The following is a 6,244-nucleotide window of genomic DNA, read 5'->3' as shown; positions in this document are numbered from 1 at the left end:
TATTATCACTCACACACACACACACACACACACACACACACACACATATATATATATATATATATATATATATATATATATATATATATATATATATATATATATATATATATATATATATATATATATATATATATATATATATATATATATATATATATATATATATATATATATATATATATATATATATATATATATAATGTGTGTGTGTGTGTGTGTGTGTGTGTGTGTGTGTGTGTGTGTGTGTGTGTGTGTGTGTGTGTGTGTGTGTGTGTGTGTGTGTGTGTGTGTGTGTGTGTGTGTGTGTGTGTGTGTGTGTGTGATGATGTTATAATACATCTATATAGTAATATGTTTTGTGTATATCAACAGCTTATAATAAAAGCTCAAAATATCGACATGAAAATAAGATAAGACGGAAATCTAACCTCATGTTTTTCATCCGAATCTGATATAAATCCAACTTACGTATTGGAGAAATATTTATTCACCAACACATGAAAATGTATCAATTGTACATGATTAAAGAAAAATATAAAGAACTCTTACAGTTATATATATTTCACTTGAACAGAAAAATATATAGTCCATAATACATAATCTTTGAATTACTTTTATACTTGCTCCATTAGGATATAATATTGTTGTTTTGCTATTGTTGGTGATAGGATTTGTGTTTGGATATTTCTCCTGTCTCAACTTTAAATCCAAAATTGACAAAGTGAGAGGTAATTATAGCTAATTTTTACTGAAGCAAGTGTTATTATTTTTTCATTTAGAATATAGTTATGGCATGGTGAGTGTAAATGTCCTTTTCCTTCGGCTCAGCGATGGTAAGTCAATTGAATCCATCTCGTATTTAGAAGCTTATTGTCTATTTATACACTAATCATTTGAAGAAAAAAACTACTTGTGATTTATTTAGCTTCGAAATGATATTATTTTTATTTGTGAAGCTGTCTCTGGTATACAGTTGATAATTAAGCTCGTGAAAGGTGTGTTACCATTTAGAAGTTATAGTTAATTATTACAATAATTTTAGATGCTATTGATTATTTCAAGTCAAATGTCAGGCTCTGAGTATGATAGGCTGATATTCATAGTATGGATGCACTAAGCTGGAGCAAATTGAAGAGGATATCGTAGAGGACAAGAAGTTGCAGTTGTCTGTACAAGATATAATCTGTCGACGCAAACAGTAACACCACAAATATATGAGGTAATTGTTTAGAATACCTTTACATCATCAGTCATAATGATAGTGGTATTGATGGATTGCTCTTACTCTCTAATTCCCATATGTGTAGGACATAGGCCATAAAACCCCCCCACATTCTTGGCCCTGATAGCAGGGGAGAGCATGAAAGGTACCAGGGAAGGTAATTGCTTTTGAGAGCGACACACCCTCCAGAGATGAAGTCCCAGAACCAGGGTATCATGCAAATCCAAAAACCCAGACCTAACCTTTCCTACCTTTTATTTTTTCTCGAGGCAGGTGGGCAAATGCCCTCCTTCATTAACACTCTGTGGCTACTTATAAAAATGGACGGTAAGAACTCTGGCTGTGTGAAGTGTTGTTGACTTAGTCTCTGAGTAGTGATAAACAGTGAATATTTTTGATATTTTGCATTAAATATGAGGCAGCAGCAGCAGTACCTGTTTAATTTATGGCTCTTCTTCTTATGCTCTTTAAGATGGCGGTATCCATTTCCTTCTATCTCTGTGCGTCACTCTTGGTAAATTTAACCCCATTGAAATTGTAGAGTAAATTACAAACAGCATGCAAGAAGTTGGTCAACGTATAGTCTACTGCAGGGGGCTGTGGCCTTTGCAACCCCTCCATGGAGGGCTGTTGTCATTCATCTGCCCAGGAACACAGAGAATCTTCCATGTATTGGCGGTAGGATAGAAGCATATGACCAACAATTGCGAGTGCCCAATGCCAGTTCTGTCCTTTGCTCTATCCTGTTGTTCATACTTGGTGGATTCTTTATTGTCCAAGCTGGGGTTTAGAGGGCTGTAGCTCCCCATGGGGGGGAGGTCATTGGAGGGACCACAGGCCCCTGCATTTGACTACAAATTGATCAATTCTGTGTATAGCATTCATAATTTACCCTGAAATTTTCCTGGTACCATAAATGACTTTCCCTGCTATCAGGGCCAAGATTGTAGGTATTGGGGGATTTACACAACATAATTCCTATACATTTGGGTTGTGATTGTGAACGGTCATGTGAAGGTTTTCAGAATATTTACTATAATTTTTATTCATTTGGGTTGTGATTGTGAATGGTCATGAAAAGGTTTTCTGAATATTTACTATAATTTTATAGAAATTGATAGTAGAGACTGAGAGGAATCCATCGGTATCACTGTCATCATGATTGGTCATGTGAAGGTATTCTGAATATTTATGGCAATGGAAAAATGTGAAAAGTGCTTCTCACAGCCGAAGTTCACTCACTACTCCTGAGTTTCAGCTCTATCCTGCTGTGCATACTGAGGTGAAGAAAGTGTTTACCGAGGGTATGTTGGCAGGTGGAGCACCCCATCAAGCCTCCCTGTAGGCAGTCAGGCACATCCAGTCATAGCACCTTTAGTTGTTGAATAGATAGTCTCTGGTGAGTGCATCCATTCTGTAAAGAATTTCTGTAAAGAAATATAGTAAATTCATTATAAAAGGTCCATGAAATTGTTACTAATATAATGGGAAATTGTCAAGAAAAGGATTGCATAAAGATTTAAATGAAAATAATGGCCAAATATAACAAGAATACAATAAGGTTTGAAAAAGTATCTGCACAAACTAAAAGTATAGCCACAATCATTGATCAATGTATGCTTATATAGTTAGTGATTATTACATACTTCACTAAAATAACAATGTATGCTTGTATAGTTAAGTCTAGTGATTATTCCATACTTCACTAAAACAAACCAAAATCCAACATGCATATACTAGAAGGTAAAGCCTGTTCTGCATCTAGGCAATTGCTTGTTATTGAGATAGCAGTTAAGTGTGTCTTATTTATTAAATGTTTGGGATAGAAGGTTGTTAGCCAGCTACATGTCGGGCTCACTCTAAGTTATGCATGCTAAAATTTGTAAGCTTGTTTGACCTTGGTGTCATTTGTTGGGGAGAGATCCCATCAAAAATAGGTCTCTTTTTGAATATATTGTGAAAATATGTAATTATATTCCCCTAGGAAAGTATAAACAAATGCTTGAAATCATTCTATAAAGAAATTGATAAGCACTAATTACTGGAAAAAGAAACTACATTTACTTTCTATATTTTCCTATAGTTTTAGATTTTTAAGGCAGTAAATTCTAAAGCAAGAAATGCACATCTGAAAATTGTTTTGTGACACTCTAGGAAGGTAATTGCATTTCACACTCTCATCTCACACGATTTTAGAATAGACTGATGATGTATGAAGCATTTTCCTAAATTGATCTGTACTGAATAAGGCCTTTTCTTCCGCATAAAGCAATTATAACCCACAAGATAATCAGTATGTGTAATCATAAGATCAATAAATTATACAATATTTTTCATCTACAACTCCTTTCCAAATCAGAAATAAAGAAGTTTGCTACTTGATCCCTATGATCCAGATGAAGTAACCATCACATCATGAAAAAATATGGTTTGCGGGGTAGGTCACATGAATATGCCGTCATGGGAACATTTAGCCAAAGGCTGGGGTCATGGGAATGTCTTGCCACGAGTGCACAAAGCTCTTGGAGGATGATTAGATATAGTGGGTATTTAGGAAGGTTCTTTTGTGTTATTTCTATCAATAAACAAGTGTGGAATGTACCGTCTATGAGCCATGATTGGAATAACACAATCTCCCGGGAGGAAGCTATCTCCCAGCTCAGGATCCTATTCCTGCTCCCATTGCATTGCAGAAAGTTTCGTATTACAAAAATATTTAACCCAGTGCTGATGGGAAAAGTTGTATTCGCTTTACTTTATTAAATGTTTCTGTACATACATGGCTCTGCCATTGCTTAGCCACAAGGGAGCCAATTAATAGATCATCCAATGTCACTTTTCCTTAAAATAGTGGGAAAACACTTTGTTTACTAATGCTATCAATATTGACACTTATTTTTGTTATAAATGTTATAATTACTATATTGTTATTGACATTACCAACAGCAGTTTTAAATACTAGAAAGTATTATTGAAAATCAAGGAAAAGGGTAAATGGATGAGACTAATAGATTTTGGCTCATTGGTGACTTAGTACTTGTGGGGCCATCTATATGTAAAAACAATTACTAAATTAAAAACACAATAAAGATACAATTAATCATTTATGACCCTTTCAGCCCCCCTGATGGATGTATAAACATCAGGCAATTTTATAGAAAAGCTTTGTCACTAGCAACAGCAGATTTGTGTGATATTAATACCAATTTTTATTTGTATCAACAAAATTAAACTTTTTCATAACTAAATATCCCCCTCTGTATTCTTTCAAGGGAAAGTCAGGGCAAGTCACAGAACTAAAGGGAGTTAATCCAATGGCTCAGGGAAAATGTTGTGTTCACTGTATATTGTTTTGTGAAATGTCTCTACACATACACAGTGCTTAGCCACAAAGAAGTCGATTAGAAGACCGTGTGACCTCAAATGATTTCACCTCTCCTTAAGTTTGCGGAAAACTCCCTTTTTTTTACTAATGCTATCAGGATTGACATAAACACCATAGTTAGTATAGTGCTATTGACATTACTAACAGCAAAATGTAATGCCAAAAATTTTATCGAAAATCAAGTAAAAGGGTAAACAGGTGAGACACATATTTCTCGTAATTGGCTCATTGGTGATGGAGTACTTGTGGAGCCATCTATTACTAAATTGAATTACTAAATTAAACACATAAGTGGGCATGGCATATACGCACATGCTAACCCCCAGCAGCATGTGGTTAAGTGTATATAATATCCCACATTCCTTTACCAACCCATACGTTTGCTTACAATTAGCTATTAAGCCAAAGGATGATATGGCAGCCATGCACTGCACAGAAGTTAGAGTCCATAATGATGTACTTTATGTGATATACAAAGATCTGTCTACATGACTGATGCCTAAATTGTAACTGGCTCATGGTGTCTTCAGAAAAACAAACACCTGCCCGAAAAAATACCAACAGAGAAAACTTGAACCTTTATTGCTTACACATTTTTCCCAGCAGGGTTTCAAGTATATATGTTGTTCATATGCCCATTTAAGTTTATTGCATATAGTTTTAACCTATAGGAATTTGTTACAGCATTATTAGGAATATGTAGCTTAACTGTAACATATCTCTCCTCCTTTTATTCACATGAAACCAGTTTGCAATAAAATTTCAGATCAAATGTGAGCTATATTCATTGTGACGTAGAAAAGGTATAAATGAGAATGAATAGCTTTACAATGCAAGAGATGTATTTTACATCTCTTGCATTGTGAAAATATTCATTCACATTCATACCTTTTCTAGAGATCAAGTGTAGGTCCTACATATGTTTGTAAACGAAGATAATATGTCTTTAGTCTGCATTTTTATGACTTGAATAATGGAGAAACACCTTTATGGAATGAAATTGTTTTTGTGTTGTACTACAGTACCTGTTTGAAATTATATATTTCAATGAATTCTGTATTTGGAGTAATGCACCCTAAAGACTTGATCACAGACAGTGATATGTGGGAATAATGTATAATGGTAAAGGGAATACAAGGTCAGCTATATACTGAAAAATCCTAAGGTTATCTTTAAGCTTTTAAAGGCTATTAGAAATAACTAGTAGACATTCTGAGAGAGCAATAGTTATATTTGATATCTTACATTTCTTTCTTAAACTTCTGAGAATATTAGGGGACAGAAGCTACTGTGACTGCAGGTTTTAGTGTTGATAGTGCTTCAAAATTTTTTATTTTGTAAGTAACCACATCATCCTAATAGTAATAATTTTAAAAAGGAATGAACAGCTGGTCATCACCTAATAGCCAGGTTTCAGACTGATAGCCAGGTTGTTGAGGTAAATAGGCATTCAGTAAGGAATTTCTTTTATTGGGATATCAAGTATTTGGGCATATGTTAAATGACTACATATTTTTATATTGTTTATACTGTTTTAATTATTTATGTTGATACCACTAGCAATGTTTATCATATTTTAAGTAACAGTTTCATTTTGTATTGCACCCTTTCGAACATTTATTAACATTTTCATT

General features: G+C 34.1%; 1 protein-coding gene across 1 annotated transcript in view; it reads left to right on the top strand.

Moving 5' to 3' along the window:
* Positions 1-649: 649 nt before the first annotated feature.
* Positions 650-6,244, top strand: part of LOC113804138 (adenomatous polyposis coli protein) — a 360,688-nt gene continuing 355,093 nt past the window's right edge. Inside the window, exon 1 of the mRNA XM_070138164.1 lies at positions 650-731. The gene's annotated coding sequence lies outside the window, so the exon portion shown is untranslated. The remainder of the gene's footprint in view (positions 732-6,244) is intronic.

This window comes from Penaeus vannamei, chromosome 24, assembly GCF_042767895.1.
Source record: "Penaeus vannamei isolate JL-2024 chromosome 24, ASM4276789v1, whole genome shotgun sequence".
Lineage (NCBI taxonomy): Eukaryota > Metazoa > Arthropoda > Malacostraca > Decapoda > Penaeidae > Penaeus > Penaeus vannamei.
This window is presented reverse-complemented; position numbering and strand designations above follow the sequence as displayed.